The 17,185-nt window shown below is 44.7% G+C and overlaps 1 protein-coding gene and 1 non-coding gene across 3 annotated transcripts in view; both read left to right on the forward strand.

The window, feature by feature from the left end:
- GFRA1 (GDNF family receptor alpha 1) overlaps positions 1 to 17,185 on the forward strand; it is a 224,644-nt gene that overhangs the window by 86,983 nt on the left and 120,476 nt on the right. The window lies entirely within an intron of this gene.
- On the forward strand, positions 6,605 to 6,676 carry TRNAC-ACA (transfer RNA cysteine (anticodon ACA)). The gene has a single exon. It is a non-coding gene; the product is annotated as a tRNA-Cys (tRNA).

Genomic DNA, 17,185 nt, shown 5'->3' on the forward strand with positions numbered 1-17,185 from the left:
GCAGATGTAAATGTTGCCCCAAAGGGTAAAACAGGCTTGGGGTGTATCTGGAGTAGGGATGGGAGTGTGTGGAGGAAGGACAGAGGGACGATGCATTCTAAGACAGAGAGGAAGATGAACGTGTAGACGAACACAGCAGAGAGCTCAATGGAGCTGAGGGGAGTGCTAGTCCTTTGGTAAACAAGATGTGTTGGTCAAGAATGGTCCTTGGAGGAAAAGTTTCTTGAGCTAGGATTTGGAGGAACAGAAGTATTGTGTGCCAGTTGCCCCCTGAGACCCTTGGCCTCAAGCACTTGCCCTTTTGAGGGGGAAGGACTTTTATTCCAACTTTAAATCAAGGAAGAAGTAGAACCACATCTCTGCCTGCAGGTGGATTCATTAACTGGCCCAGGGAGCATGCTTTGGTGCATTAAAAATGCCCAATTGCCTGCCCATCTATCTTTTTCTTATAATTCTAGTAACATACACGTTACTTGTTCAATTGTGTCCAATTCTTTGCGACCCCTTGGACTGTAGCCTGCCAGGCTCCTCTGTCCACGGGGATTCTCCAGGCAAGAATACTGGAGTGGGTGGCCATGCCCTCCTTCAGGGGATCTCCTCGACCCAGGGGTTGAACCCAGGTCTCTCGCATTGCAGGTGGATTCTTCACTGTCCGAGCCACCAGGAAAGCCATATTTAATGCCTCTGAATTATACACATGTAAATGGTTACAATGGTCAGTTTTATGTTAGGTGTGCCTAACATTTTAACCATTTTTGTGTGTACAATTCGGAGGGATTAGTTACACTCACACTGCTGTGCAGCCATCACCACTGGGCATCTCTAGCACTTTTCCACGTTCCCAGGTTGAAACCCTGTATCCCTTATACAATAGCTCCTCTTTCTCCTCTAGCCTCGCCCCTGAGAGCCTGCCTTCTGCTTTCTGTCTCCGTAAATTTGACAATTCTAGATACCTCATACAAGAGAAGTCATACCACATTTGTCATTTTATGCCTGGCTTACTTCATTGTTGTCTATTTTTTTGGAGACTGGTTTATCATAACCAAGAATCTATGTAACAGGTATTTGTTCTTCTCAACCTCGGCTCCTGTGGGCATATTTCATATGACTGGCTCCCTCCCTCTGCAGATTTTGGCTTAAATGGTTTTGCCTTAAAAGGGGCTCCCCACCCCAACCATCCTAAGAGGTTCTGTTTCCCCATCTTGGTCCCTGAATTCCTCTTGTTGCCCTGTGCTGTGTGCTAGGGCTTCCCAGGTGGTGCTAGTGGTAAAGAACCCACCCACCAATGCAGGAGACATAAGAAATGCGGGTTTGATCCCAGGGTCGGGAAGATCCTCTGAATGAGGGTATGGCAACCCACTCCAGTATTCTTGCCTGGAGAATCTCATAGACAGAGAAGCCTGGTGGGCTACAGTCCATAGGGTCGCAAAGAGCATCCTATCTTTATTTTTTTAATTAATTAATTAATTTAAATTGGAGGTTAATTACTTTACAATATTGTGGTGGTTTTTGCCATACATTGACATGAATCAGCCATGGGTGTACATGTGTCCCCCATCCCGAAACCCCCTCCCACCTCCCTCCTTATCCCATCCTTCTGGGTTGTCCCAGTGCACTGAAGAGCATCCTATCTTAAGATCCCTTCCCCCTTCTTGGCCCCTGTATTCTGCTTGCTGCTCTTAATTTTTCCTATCTGCCTGTGATTATGTATAGGTTTATGGTTTCCTCCTCGTTGTCTGACGGGTCCACCAGCTTACAAGATCTGAGAGGGCTGGGGCGTCTAGGCATCTAGATGTCTATCTGGAGCATGACCTAGAGCTTACTTATCATATGGTAAGTGCTCAGTAAACATTGTAGTGTAGTGTAGCGGACAGAGGGTGAAGGAAGGTGTCTGTCTCTAGCCTTGGCTGTGAACCCTCATGAGGTCATACATGTGGCTGTGTTTTGAGCGCTTCAGAGATAAATGCTAACTATTCTCATTAGAGTCTGCCCAACCTTCACAGAGAGTTTCCAACCCAAGCACTTGGATTTCAGACTGCTCCTTTTCCTAGTACAACAAGATTGTGAACTGCTTTGCTCTAGCCCTTCCATGGGTATGTACTTGGAGAAGGTAAACATATTTTTAATACTCACCTAAATAAAACACAATTAAAAGCTAAAACATTTCTGCTACAGAAAAGTCAATCCCCACCTTCCTGTGCCTGATAAAATGATAAAATGCCTTATGGCTGAGCTGCTTCACTGGCTTATTCAAGCCACTAACTCTTAGATTATTATGCTAATTAGACTTGATTAATATTAAAAATAAGAGCAGTTTTCAGGCCTGGAGAATTCAAATATAACTCTTTGAAGAAGGCTAGGAAGTCTCAGAGGGGCCTCACTGAGCACCTAGTCCAACTGACTCACTGTATGAAGGAGAAATCGCAGTAGGGTGACTTCAGGGGACACCCGGAGTTCTCCAGAAATGCTGGCTGAGCAAACACTGGAACAGGCTTCTGAGAAAACAACGTGTAAATACTGAATACTCATGGACTGTTTGCATTCAGGAAGAGTGAAGTCTTTTTCTAGATACTTGGTACTTTTTTAAACGAATATAAGTATTGCCCTCATTGTTTTTTCACACCTCGATGCCTTGAAAACCTCATCTTCCACTGAAATGCAATGCTTTTATCATTTAAATAGCAGTTGTCTGAAGGCACCTGTGAAAATCCTCAAGGTACCTGTACATTGAGTTCTCACGTTCAGCTTCCCAGAAACATTACTAGTTCTTGAGAAAAGAGCGGAGATGTGACCCTGTGTGAACAGGTCATCTCTAGTTTTGGGGAGTAATAGCTTGAAGGGTCATTAGCTTGAGCTTGGCTGGTGAGTGGAAAAAGCACTTGATGTTTGCTTAAAGCTCACATGGACTTGAGACACGAACTGCAGTTAAAATTGTTCTGTTTCTTTGAGGGAAAAAGTCATATTCCTTCTAAATACCATTCTTTCATTTGCTGGGAAAATCTCATTTCTTTTATGTTCTGTTCACCTGAAATGCAAATAGGAGTTTGCTTGCGATTAATTAAGCGGTTGATAGATGGCACTTAAAATGAACATTCAGCGTTTCCCCCTGTCTGTCTGTATACAGAGTACAGAGATAATTGGATGGGAAACAGTATGGCATTTAGGTGTAAGTTTTTTTAAAAGAGCCTTTCCCCTTTGACTTATACAGATAAAGAGTCTGGTCTTTCAGAACTGTGTACTGTCACTGGCATATGTGTAAACCAATCAGTTGGGCCACATGCCCTCATTCTGTAAGTGTCCCACTCACTTGGCTGTTGGCAAGACCTTGCTTAGTGGCGCATCAGTGATTAGGAACTGCCTGCCACCACCTCTGCGGGAAGTAATGTGGCTTTTATTTTCTCTTGTCACTTGGTTCCTTGGGGGAGGTATGGGGGAGTCACACTTCATCACCGGTAAAATCCAAACGTATTTGGAAATGACGAGGTGGTCCAGGACTGTGTTAACTGCATTTGAACCCTCAGCAGTGTCTCTCTTTCCTGGGGACTGTCACTAGGGCAGTGGCGATTCTGTGCTGGGGGCCTGATCAAACCACAGAATAGGTACTGCTGGCTGACCCAGTGTTCTAAGGCCCTGAGAAGAAATTCCCCGTGGTACTTCCTCCATCACACCCCCCAAAAAAGAATAAAATAAAATAAATTTAAAGGTTCAAAACTGAGTGGCATTGACACATATACACTACCATGTGTAAAATAGGTAGCTAGTGGGAAGCACAGGAAGCTCAGCTCGATGCTCTGTGATGACCTAGAGGGGTGGGTTGGAGGGGTGGGATGGCGAGGTGGGAAGGAGGCTCAAGAAGAAGGGGATATGTGTATACATATAGCTGATTCACTTCATTATACAGAAGAAACTAACACAACATTGTAAAACAACTATGCGTGCCCAGTCGCATCCAACTCTTTGTGACCCCATGAACTGTAGCCCACCAGGCTCTTCTGTCCATAGAAATCTCCAGGCAAGAATACTGGAGTGGGTTTCCATTCCCTTCTCTTAGGGATCTTTCTGACCCAGAGATTGAACCCGAGTCTCCTGCTTCTCCTGCATTGGCAGGAGGATTCTTTACCACTGAGCCATCTGGGAAGTCTCCCCCAAAGTAATGAAGTTCATGAAAAAATAATAAAAGGCCCTAAACTGCAGCTTTCCTGACAGTACAGAGTTCATGCCTAGATATCAACTAGGACAATCTAGTCCTATAGGACATTGTGAAACGTACAATAATATCTATAGTTAAAAAAGCAACAATAGCAATCTCACCCAGTCTTTATTTTCCAGCTAGCATTCAGCAAACTCTGAGATGAGAATGTGTGTGCAAATGATTCATTAAGGAAGAACTGCCTGAAAAAACTAGGAAGGGAGCAGGGGAGGCAGGACAGAGAAATGGGAGAAGCCAGGGTAGATTCAGATGAAGGCTTTTTGCCATGTGGGCTCCTGGTGAAAGGGGTGTCCCGCCAAATACACTCTCTGCATGGGTCCTGGCTCCAAGGCCAAGAAGCTTCCAGTTCAATGGCCAGGGCTCTAGTTAAACAGCCAAGACCCCAGGGTGTAACTGATGTGGCCAGTTTTCCCTGAGCCTCCTGCTTTGAGAACTCAATCCTGCCGCCTGCCAGGGCAGAGAAGAGGCACCAAGGGGGCCTCGTGTCTCTGCTGTGACCTCTGAGAAGATGTTTCAATTAGTCCTGGGGCAGCCAGCCAGGGAGCTTGGCTATGGTGCCACCACCCACTGGAGGTCAGGGCCTTGTGAGAGAGCAGCCTTCTCTGGTGGCCAAAAGCCACCCCAGCCCGTCTGGGGATTGGTTTGGGGCTGTACCCAGAAGCTGCAGGTCCCTGCCAGGGCCAGTAAAGGAACACGTTGTTCCTCTGGGGAAATGCTGTCATTTGTCATTAGCTTGGTGAGTTGAGGGCATGTTTGAAAACTAGGGAAGCTGACGGATGCTGGCATGTGGACCTAGAGAGAAGGAGCCCCCCTTCCCTGTCTTCCTCTAAGCTGGGTAATTTCTCTTTCTTCTAGTCGCTCAGTTATGTCCGACTGTTTGCAACCCTATGGACTATACAGTCCATGGAATTCTCCAGGCCAAAATAGTGGAGTGGGTAGCCGTTCCAAAACCTCTCCTCTAACAACCAGTCAGGAGGTCCTGACAGCTTATGCTTTTGATGGGCTCCCCTGGTCGTCTGGGGGCTTTGGAGGGCATCTCATTGTTTGCCTGGAGATATGACAACCTGGTTAATAGAAAGTCAAGAAAGCTTCCCCTCTGGGCCTGTCTTTACAGCATACGGAAATCATAGAATCTGTTCCAGGTGTGCATTTCATGAGTAGTTGGGCTTAGGCAAAAGCAGGTGACTTTCTTGGAAGGCTTCCTGGTGTGGTGGGCACCACACCTTGTGAAAATGATCCATGCAACCTCAGGAAGCACTTTCTACAGCCGGTGCCCTGGGATGCTCCCGAGCATCGGCCCAGGCAGTGACGCTCACACCAGTGAACTTCCCAGGGGAGGCAGTGGTATGATGTGAAGAACATTGGTCTGGTGATCTGGACATCTGTCCCGGATCCTGATCGTGAAATCAGAGCATGTCCCTGGGGATGTTGAGATGGAGAAAACACTCTCCCAGCCTTCAGGGATCTCGAGCAGAAACTAGACCCATAGGTGGGCAGTGATGCTCAGATCAGTGGCCCTGATGGGTCACCAAACACAGAGCAGCCCAGCACCAAAATGCCTGGTCAAGCAGCACTGGACATTGTCGCCCTTATCTGAATAAGGGACCCAGTGAACATAGAGAAGGAGTAGGTGAATGAGCAAAGGAAGAAACGGGGACCAGGGTGAAAAGAAGAGGGAGGACCATAAACTGGACATCTCTTCCCAGCCTGAGGAGCTCTGGGCCTTTCCTGGAGTGGAGAAGGATGAGAAAAGGAAGAACCTGGTAGTGTCTTCCTCTTCCTGCTTCTCATGCTTTTACCAGTTGATGACATATGAGCACCTTGCCCTACATCCACTGGGTTCAGCCCACTTGATGCTGAAAGTGGGGGTGAAACAGCATGACTTCACACCCACTGGTATTCAAATCCAGTCTCTTGATCTTGAGTAAGTTAACCTCTCTAAGCCTAAGACCCTCCATGGAATGGGTATTTCATAACATAATGCGTTTAAAACCCTTAGTAGACAGTGGCATGGGACACACACTGCAGGCAGTGAGTATGAGCTGTTAGAATGAGGTTGGACCAGTAGGGATGCTCCCTGAATGGTGGGTAACCTCCCGGTGTGAGGTGCTGTTCTTGCCTACCTGGGTTTATCTGACCTGAGGGGATCAATCAGCATTGAACCCCAGTCCCAGGGAGCAAAGCTTCCTCATCTTTCTGGAATGCACCGGTGAAATGGTATTGAAATGGTGAAAGAAAAGAAAATTGATCAACAAATTCCATGCTTGTTCTTTCAGAGGAAAAGAATACATTTTCCCCCCCGTTAATACTCAAGACTTGGGAAAAGTCAGGAAGTAAAGAAAAATGAAGAGGGCAAAGTGTGTCCAGACAGATATTTGGGAAGGCCCTTGGACTTCCCTGGTGGCTCAGATGGTAAAGCGTCTGCCTACAATGCAGGAGACCCAGGTTCGATCCCTGGGTCGGGAAGATCCCCTGGAGAAGGAAATGGCAACCCACTCCAGTGTTCTTGCCTGGAAAATCCCATGGATGGAGGAGCCTGGTGGGCTACAGTCCATGGGGTCTCAAAGAGTTGGACACGACTAAGCGACTTCACTTTCACTTTCTTTCTTTTGGGTGACCTTGATTCTGATAGATAAATTGCCCCGTGCTGTCATCACAAACTACTGGGCTGCTTTAGGCTGCAAGTGTTGGGGAACCAGGGTCTCAAGATTCTTGTGAAATGTCTTCTTGGTGGGCTCAGCCCTTGGTGAGACTTGAAGGTGGAGGTCATTGCCCAAGTGACTACAGCCTTCAGTCCTAGACTTGGCTTGCTGCCTGCTGTGCGCCAAGTCCAAGCCTGGATAGCTTGCACAACTGGCAAAGTGGTAGCGACAAGTCCTTTGCATGTCTTTCCTTTTCTGGTATGTGAATATGGTATGAGTGGGGTTTTCTAGTGTCCTAGAAGTTGAACAGGAGACAAATGGTGGTTTGTTGGCTCCTGACTCACTGAGTCATGGAGCTGCTTCTGGATCATCTCCAATTCAGAAGATGGGGAACAACTTGATCTGTTTTGATACTGGCCTTAGTGTCTAGGGTGCTTCTGAATGTAGCGCAGTGACTGCTGCTGGCCACAGTCGAGAGCGCTGCACATCTGCTTTCTCAGCAACTTTGCAAAGTGCTTTTTAAATTAGGCTTTGACTTCTGGGGGTTGGGGTCAGGGGAGTGATTACAGGCAGAATGATGTTCAGTCCAAACTCTGCCACTTAAAACACATTTGCTTTTTAACTGAACATATAAGACGTGTTCTCTTCCTGTGGTTCCTAAATAAAATTCAGAGCCAGAAAGAAAATTCTTGTGTTATTATTAATATCGTCATTTGGTCAGTTAGTCATCCTCCCTGATTTATGCAAGACAGTTGTCACTGCATTGTCAAAGGGGCAGCATCAGCCTGTTTGGTTTATCTAGGTTTATCTAGCTTTGGTATATCTAGGTTTTCCCCCCTTCATTTCTCATCTGTGCCCTCCTCCCCACCCCTGACCCCCACTCACATGTGTTTAGTCTGTGTTCTTGAATATATGTGTATCCATAAAAAATATACATTTTTTAAAAAGCATAAATGATATTGCACTTCAGAGCTTGCTCAGTTTCTTATATTTCCACACAAAACTTAAAAAAGATAAACTCATGTTTTTGGAGGTAGAGAGAGTTCATAACTTCTGCTGCAGGAGCATTTTAATAAATTCTTGGAGGGACTTCCTTGGTGGTCCAGTGGTTAAGACCTTGCCTTCCAATGCAGGGGGCTTGCAAGTTTGATCCCTGGTCAGGGAGCTAAGCTCTCATACGCCTTGTGACCGAAAAACTAAAGCATAGAAGCAATATTGTAAAAAGCTCAATAAATATACTTTTAAAATGGTCCGTATCTAAACAGTCTTTAACAAAATAGTAAGTGCTTGGAGAAAAATGTGCTACCATGGCCATTTTACAAATAACTAAGAAGAAATATGAAGGTGTACAGCAGAGCTTCCCAGGTGGTTCTAGTGGTGAAGAACCTACTTGCCAATGCAGGAGATGTAAGAGATGCGGGCTCAGTCCCTGAGTTGGGAAGATACCCTGGAGGAGGGCATGGCAACCCATCCCAGTGTTCCTGCATGAAAGATTCCATGGACAGAGGAGCCTGGTGGTCTATGGTCCATAAGGTCACAAAGAGTCGAACACAACTGACACAACTTAGCACACATACACGACGGACTAGGCCTTGCTTCTGACTCCTGGCCTGTGCCCTTTCCACCACTGTGTCAGTGACCTCAATTTTTTAAAACCTCTTGGCAACTTGAGCCTATTAAAGGGTCTGACCATGGTCATCTTGTTGATTACATCCTTATCAAGCCCTTGTACAGAACCTGGAGACCCAGGCTTTTGGCCTCTCCCCTCCTGTTCTATTAGTCTCACAAAGGCTGTGCTGACAGACCATTTCTACCCATGTTTTCTGCTCTTTGCTACTCAACAGCAGCTAGCAGTGCCTCCCGTACTCCAGCGCAAAGGTAGTACTCCCAGCACGTGATTATTCTTATGGGCATAAGAACAATAGTGTTTTTGTTTTTAGGTTCTCAGGCACAGTGGGCTTGTTTCAGTTCATTATTATGATCCACCTCAAGAGCTTCATCAAAATCGGCTCTCTACCAGGAAACACATTACTTATGGATGACAGCAATTGCGTGTGATGATTTAGAAGGGAGGAAAAGATTGGGCTTTCCCTTATTAGAATTGTGGATCTGTGAAAGGCTTATAAACCATGTTCAGAAATGAAACAAAGATCTCAGAAGAGGGCTGCTTTTTCTAAAGAGACTGCAGACACAGTTTATAGAAGAGTCTAGAGAGAATATTATTTGAAGATGGTGGTGATGGAACTATGGAAGCTGAGAAGGGATGGAGCTTTTAATTGGAACAAAAAAGAGGCTTCAATCCCAGAATTCAAAACCGAAACAGAGCTTAGAATCCTTAAAAGAAGATAAGAAGGAGGGGAAAAGAAGGTAGAAAGAGGCCAATGTCTGTCTGTTGTTGGGGATAGAAACTAGAAAGTAAGGATGAGGGACAGGCAGACCTCAGAAATACTGCAGGTTTGGTTCCAGACCACCACAATAAAGCAGGTATTGCAATAAAGTGAGTCACACAGTTTTTGGTTTTCCAGTGCATGTAAAGGTTATGTTTATACTATAAACATATATAAACTACACCTAGTCTACTAGGTGTACAGTAGCATTATATCGCTAAAAAAAGTACATGCCTTAATTCAAAATACTTTATTGCTAAAAACCATCATCTAACCATCATCTGGGCTTCCCCAGTGGCTCCATGGTAAAGAATCTCCCTACCGAGCAGGAGACTCGGGTTCTATCCCTGGGTCGGGAAGATCTCCTAGAGAAGGAAATGGCAACCCACTCCAGTATTCTTGCCTGGGAAATCCCATGGACAGAGGAGCTCGGCAGACAAGAGTTGAAAACGACTTGCTGACTAAGCAGCAACAATAACCATCATCTGAGCCTTCAGCGAGTCTTAGTGGTCACGTCAAAGATCACTGATCACAGATCATGGTAATAAAAATAATAATAATGGAAAAGTTTGAAATACGGAGAAAATTACCAAACTATGACACAAACTGTGCAAACGCTATTGGAAAAAATGGCACCAAAAAAAAAAATGGCACCAATAGTCTTGGCAGACATGAAGTTGCCGCAACTGTCAAATTTGCAAAAAATGCAATATCTGTGAAGCATGATAAAGCAAAGTGCAATCAAACCAAACGAGGTCTCCTTGTAATTAGTTTTGTTGGGAGGAAAAGTTAAGAAGTTAGTGACAAAATTTGTAGTGACTGAATATTGAAAGTTGATACATAACTTTAATTATATCTTTCTGTTATTTGTTACTCTATTATTACAACCCTTATTATTTAGCAACTGAATAATGAGAGAGAGCATTGATATTGATGAAGACCTTCAAGCCGAAATATTTATCACAGGACCCAACTTTCTTGGAATATGTGTCAGGGAGCATAGATTCACAAAAGAAAATTTCATATTTGTGAGGACAGTATACGTATTTGGCTCTTATTTATGTTCCCACACGCTACACAAATAGGTTTTCTGTCCAGTGTGTTGGAATTTATGCTGCAGAGTCTTATTACAATATTGTAAATTGAACTATGTATGATTTTTCCTTTGGAAATACCATTATTTTTCCTGCATGTTCACCTCAGCCAGGCACTTTAAAAACCTTTGAGTCAAAAAGGTGTTGTCTGAATTAATTCTATATTTGTTCAGGAAGAAATATTTGCTGAGTGGCATGGAGGGGAATAATGATTATTAGGGAATCGAATTCATTTGACAGATTGTGGATTGCCAGCGTTACAGGAGTCAGTAGAAAATAACATGTCTTCTTTGCAAGATCGGCTTGGTGGGTGATCTCAAGTCTGGGGGACAGTGCACAGGGCCAGCCTCTCTGGGCCAACAACTCCTGAATTCTAGACTCTGCCCCTTGCTCTTCTGTTACCATAAAACATGCGTCTCTCTAGAGTACCTGCTCACTTCCAAACCCTTGTGACTTTCAGAGCCTTCAGGACGGGTGAGTCGTCTCCACCTGCCTTGTGCAGGCAGGCTTTGCTCTTTGCACAGGACAAGGTCCAGCCTTCTCTCCCGCTGTCCCCAACACTTCGGCCGAGGAGTTTACTCGGGATCCCTCAGCACTTTCCTGGCTCTCTTTCTGAGCCTTTTTCTGCCTGAAGTAGCCTGTTCCCGCCCTCGCTTTCTGTCTAAATCCCACTCCTTATTCCAGGCCCACACCATGCCTCTCCATCTCAGACTATTCTCTCAGACCTCTGGCCCCAAAGGGCCGGCTGTGTCTTTTTTCTCTGGAGGCTGGTTCTGGTGTTTGTATGAGTAAAGGACAGTGTATTGTGATGGCCAAGAGGATGGGTTCAAATGCCAGCTCTGCCACCTACCAGCCATGTAACCACGGGCTAGTCACTTAACCTCCATGCCTCAGTTTCCTCATTGGTAAGATGGTGATGAAAGTATTTACCTCATAGGTTTTTTTTTCCATTTTAAAATTTATTTATTTTTAATTGAAAGATAATTGCTTTATAGTATTGTGTTGGTTTCTACCAAACATCAGTGTGAATCAGCCATAGGTATACATATGTCCTCTCCCTCTTGAACCTCCTTTTTACCTCCCTCCCCATTCCATCCCTCTAGGTTGTTACAGAACCCTGCTTTGAGTTCTCTGAGTCATACAGCAAATTCTCATTGGCTGTCTATTTTACATGTGGTAATGTCCTCATAGGGTTTTAATGAAGAGTTAATTAGTTATTCTTTATAAACTTAGATCAGTACCTGACATATCCTAGGGTTAATAGGTTAAGCAGAGTCCTGAGAGTACAGCCATTTGATACTGAGGGCCTAGTTGGTTAGGTTGGGGTTGCAGTTGGTCTTCTCATCTGGACCGTCATCTTCCTGGGGGCCAGCCAACCCCATGCTTCTGTGTAACCCCCTCTGCATGCAACACTGAATGACACACATCAACATGGTTAAGGAAGGAGACAGATGAGAGCTGGGCCTGGCTGGGGAGAGCTTTGGCTCTTGCAAACAGAGGTGGTCCCCCTATATACAGAGTGCTCCAGTGCATACGAGGGCTTCAAAGCATGGACTTGACACTCCTCTTAGTGATCCTGAGGATGACCCCTTGGGGGAAGGGCCCTAGAAAAGCACGGGGGAGAAGGGGGAAGGCACAGGGTGATGCTTCTCTGTTTGTGCGCCTCTGTTCCTTTTGGGGCAGTGTTTCTCTGGTTCCACTCAAGGCTCCCTTGGTTTGAGTATATTTACTGACTAGCCAACAAAGGTCCATATAATTAAAGCCATGGTTTTTCCAGTAGTCATGTACACATGTGAGAGTTGGACCATAAAGAAGGCTGAACACCAAGGAGTTGATGCTTTCAAACTGTGGTGCTAGAGATGACTCTTGAGTCCCTTGGACTGCAAGGAGATCAAACCAGTCAATCCTAAAGGAAATCGGTCCTAAATATTCATTGGAAGGACTGATGCTAAAGCTGAAGCTCCAATGCTTTGGCCGCCTGATGCAAAGAGCTGACTCACTGGAAAAGACCCTGATGCTGGGAAAGATTGAGGGCAGGAAGAGAAGGAGGCAAAAGAAGATGAGATGATTGGATGGCATCATCAACACAATGAACATGAATTTGAGCAGACTCTGGGAGAAGTGAAGGACAGGGAAGCCTGGCATGCTGCAGTCCATGGGGTTGCAGAGTTGGACACTACTTAGCCACTGTACAGCATCAACTGACTTCAGCAAAGACATATACCGTGAAAGACTTTGATCAGATCACAGACGGTAATTAATCCCAGCCCTCTTCTGGGTGTCCAGTGCCCATGGTTTCTCTCTCTCTTAGAACTTGGTACAGTTACTCATCGGATATGGATATGTCTCCTGCACCCAATTTTGAAACCTTGGATTGCTTCTCCAATCTGCTAAATTACATTCATGAAGCGGTGAAGTTGTTGAGTGCATTCCTGCATGGTAACTCACAGAACAATGTAAATCTGCCTGTCTTAAGAAGCCTGACATCTGGCTAAATGACAATTAAATAATAATAAATCAAGAAGTAGTTAATTAACAACACATTCTGTATGAGTTTTGGTGGGGGAGAGAGAGCCTCTATCCCACAACACACACACACCTGGTAGACTGAAGTGCTCCAGGGGAGGGCTCCTGGAGCTGTGAAGATCTGTGTGTTTATAATTCAGCCTTATTTTAAAACTTCACAATTGACCAGTTGGGAATAAGCCAAGCCCCAACAAAATCTATATGCAGTTCAAGGAACACTGCAGGCAGAACTGTCCCTGCTTTTGAAAGTGTGCATTTTATAAGTCTAATGTGCATACTTTATTGTAAGAAGTGCCAAAATGCAGATTTTGAGAATACAGTTGTAGCAGTAGCTGTAGGACCTGTTGTTAGTGGATATGGCAGAATGAGTTCAGACTGGGGTCTCATGGCTGCTCTGATCCTGGGCTCCTTGGTGGAGACTGTTTCATGGTAGCTCAAGAATTGGGAGGACTGATGCTGAAGCTGGAGCTCAAGCTCCAATACTTTGGCTATCTAATGCAAAGAGCCAGACTCACTGGAAAAGACCCAGATGCTGGGAAAGATTGAGGGCAGGAGGAAAAGGGAGTGACAGAGGATGAGATGATTAGATAGCATCATCAACTCAATGGAAATGAGTTTGAGCAAACTCCAGGAGATAGTGAAGGACAGGCAAGCCTGGTGTGCTGCAGTCTATGGGGTCACAAAGAGTTGGACACGACTTAGCGACTGAACAACAAAAACAGGAGTTGGGGCATTTGGCTTTGTCCTCGGTGCTCCCAGATACACAGATGTGTATACTTATTTGTCAAGAGGAATAAATAGGAGGGGGTGAGTAGGTGTTTAATATTTATAGTGATACAACTCAGATGTTGAGGAAGCAGTTTTATTGTTCCTTGTCCGTGTGATACATTTTCCAGGCTAAAGTACCATCTCGTTGGTGGTACCTCATGTTCCTGTGAAGATTGGGAGTGCATGCTTGCTCTTTCTTTTTTTCTCTCTCTCTTCTGCATATTCTCATCTGCCCTCCTGGTTGCAATCACCCACCTGTATGCCGATACCTGCCAACTGGCCCAAGCCTTCCTGCCAAGCTCCAGATCCTCATTTCTGATGCCTCTCCTTCAGCCTCCTCTGCCTCATCAATGCCCCAAGCCCAGGCCAGCTCTCTTCCTGTGTTTCCTATCAGAAACACTGTGTCAGCCCTGAGCCTGGACTCAGCCTGTTTCCTCCTGTTCCTCCCCTCTCCACTCAGCACATGGATATTCCTTTGGATCCGGGATTCTACCTTCTGGGTCAATTTCAAGTCCTCCTCGTCGTTGGTCCCATTCCTGCATCTCCTCTCTTAGGCCAGGCCCTAGTTATTTTGCCTGGACTATCACACATGCCTCTTGATGGTCATGTTCTCTCTGTCCTCCACACGGTCACCATGGTCACCATCATCACACACAGATATGCCCCTGTAATTGTCTAGTTCAAGAAACCTGGGTGACTCCTTATTGCTGGAGGAGGAAGCTTACATTTCTTATAAGCCTTTGATATTCTTCAAAGTCAGGGCTCCACATTCCTTTACACCTCAGCTTATCTAGCATCCTCTATTTTCAATGACTTTTTGCCTTTCCCAGACAAGCCAGGTTTGGTACAACCTCTGCGCTTTTGATCATGCTGTCTGTTGGTCTCCGTCTATCTTGTTTCCTTCAAGAATGACTGCTCAGCCTTCAAGCCTCAGCTCAGAAGTCTGTTCTCTGTAAAGCTATGTACACAGACCACAGCTCCACATCATCACCTGCCACATGGCCTGGCAGTCTCCTGCTTGTCTTTTGGTGTGTTAGTAGAAGGTGACTTCTTGAGTGCTGACACTGAATCTTATCTTTGTATCTCCAGGGTTGGTCCATGGTAGGTTTGCTATCACTGGTGCAGGGATGGTTTGAAAGATAGTAGGAGGGCTAGCTGGATAGACGGAAGGATGGAAGGAAGGAGAGCTAGGGAAGACAGGAAGGAAGGAAGAAGGGGGAAAGGTGGAAGAAAGGAATGAATGAATTCCATTTGGAATCCTGTGCTCCAAGCAGGCACTTCTGTCTCATCTCCCTGATGCCTGAGGATGTCATGTACTTTTTGTTTCCTGCTCCATGTCTAACCAGGAGCACTGGCACATAGTAGGCTCTTAGTAAGTGTTTACCAACGGACATGTTTATGGAAAATGTGCTTTAAAACTCTTGGGCTATGAAAAAGAAAAGAAGAAAAGCTGGTTGGCATATTTTTTCTACTTATAAATTGAAGATTTTGTTTGTCGTCTTTTTGAAAGATAGTGCATTTGCTGGGCTGCTTGTGGTGGAAACAGTCTGCCTGCATCAGACATTAGTAGCCCCTATATTTTTTAAAGCCTCCACTTAGGAAAAAGCTAAGGGAAGGACATTTGGTAACCAGCTGGGAACTCCATCTCCCATGCAGGCCTGCTTTTTAGCTTAATGCTTAGGCCCTGCAAAGTTGAAATGGCCAGGTCCCTTTGGAAAGTAAGGCAATGAACTTAACAAAAAGAGAAAAATCAAGATTTCCATTTTCTCCTGAACATGGAAAGCAGCGTAACTAAATTCTTTGTTTCGTATTATTACCGTATTGATGTTTACATTTTGTAACTATGGTAAAATGGAGCAATCCCATGGTAAGGGATGCAGGGTAAGCAGTGCCCCGTAAACACAGGGACCCTGAGGATGGGAAATGTCTGGGCAGTTACCTTTACTGATTTTTCTGAAGCTCATAATTTAGCCCACAAAGTCAAGCTAAGCAAGGAAATCCTAAGATGAGGTTCCCTGGCAAGGATTGTAATGAGCGTAAAATCAACCCGCGTTCACCTCCCCCTTTAATGATCTATGCATGGTAATCTAACATTGCATTTTTTCCCTTCTCTGTCCTTGGTGGAAGGCAGCCTGATGGGCTCTCGCTTGCCCATGCTTTCTGATAAATGTCAAGCCTATCTTTTGGAGCTGGCATGTAGTTAGAAGTCACATATTTCCTCCAAGTCATCCTTTCTCCCAAGGATAAGGCTCCATGTTGACGATAAAACCCAGTGCACATTCTGCACTCGGCTCAGAACAAACGCTGTTAACCTGGAGGAAAGCTGACATTTCTGCAGGCTGCTGCGGCGTTGGTATTTTATTTGCTTCCCCTGGGGCCTGACTATATCCTGCCTTTCACCGTGATGTGCTCAGGTGAAGCTTGAATGCCGTGTGCAGGTTTTCTAACAGGTTGTGGAAGAAAGAGATTTCATTTGGAGTCCTAGGACCGAGGGAACCAGGTGTACCTGCCACCCGAAATTGATTAGGACAGTGCATTTGCAGGCAGGACCTGTGGTTGGGGCTTTCTCATCAGTTACGGGAAATGGTCGTTGAAATCTTTTGGAAAAAAAAATACAATAAATCCATAGCTCTCTCGGAGCCATTTATATATTATATTTTGCTTTCAATATCGAGAGAAAAATCATGGTTTAAAGCTTATTAAAATGTTACCCATATAGATAGTTTTAAAAGATAATTTATATTAGCACCGGTGCATAGCCTTTTAAATTAATAATTCAGAACTGTGACTAGAGGTTTCAGTAATCTCCAGTAGTATATTATCTGACTGTTCCACTGAGAAATTAGCACTTATGGACTAAGGAATAAAATTGAAAAATCTAACCCATTTGGTGAGTCTGTTCTCAGTTACGAGAGCCTTCTTAAATGAAAGTCAGTTAGTGTGAGGATTCTGATTTCTAGAATCAAATCTGTTTTAGGTCATTATGGAGTTTTATAAAGAAAAGCCTCCTCTGCTCAGCCTCACAACACGTTGAAGTCTTAAAAGTAGGCAGACTATTGATTTTTAGCAAGAGTTTTACTGCCCCAGACACTAAAGAATGATTCTCATGACTAAAATTTATAGGTTATTAAGGAGAAGAATGTAGAGAAAAGACTAGTTGAAAGATTCAGAAAATTAGCTCATTTTGTTCGTTAGAATTCACTAAGCGCCCTTTCCTGAAATATAGATATATCTGAGTCTGGAAAGGGCTTCTTGGTTACATGGTAAATTTATATGGATCAGAAATATAGTGGAATCGTATTTTAGCCCACAAGGACACGATCACTCTTTGGAGGTTTGCAAAGAGAAAGCAAAGTGCTTTTTTTAAAGAAGCTTAATTCGAAAAGATCAGGGTTGGCAGATCGGACCACAGGTGGACTTTTTTTTCACCTGCCAAAAAACCTGTTCAGTCCAAACTAAACAGACACATAACAGAAAGCTTCTTCTAGTTTAGGGGAGATAGTCAATACAATGTTTTGTTTTTAAAATATCAAATCTGTGCCTCAGTTTAGAATAGGG

Source organism: Giraffa tippelskirchi, chromosome 2 (assembly GCF_054371585.1).
Source record: "Giraffa tippelskirchi isolate mGirTip1 chromosome 2, T2T-mGirTip1v1.2.pri, whole genome shotgun sequence".
In the NCBI taxonomy this organism is placed as follows: Eukaryota; Metazoa; Chordata; class Mammalia; order Artiodactyla; family Giraffidae; genus Giraffa; species Giraffa tippelskirchi.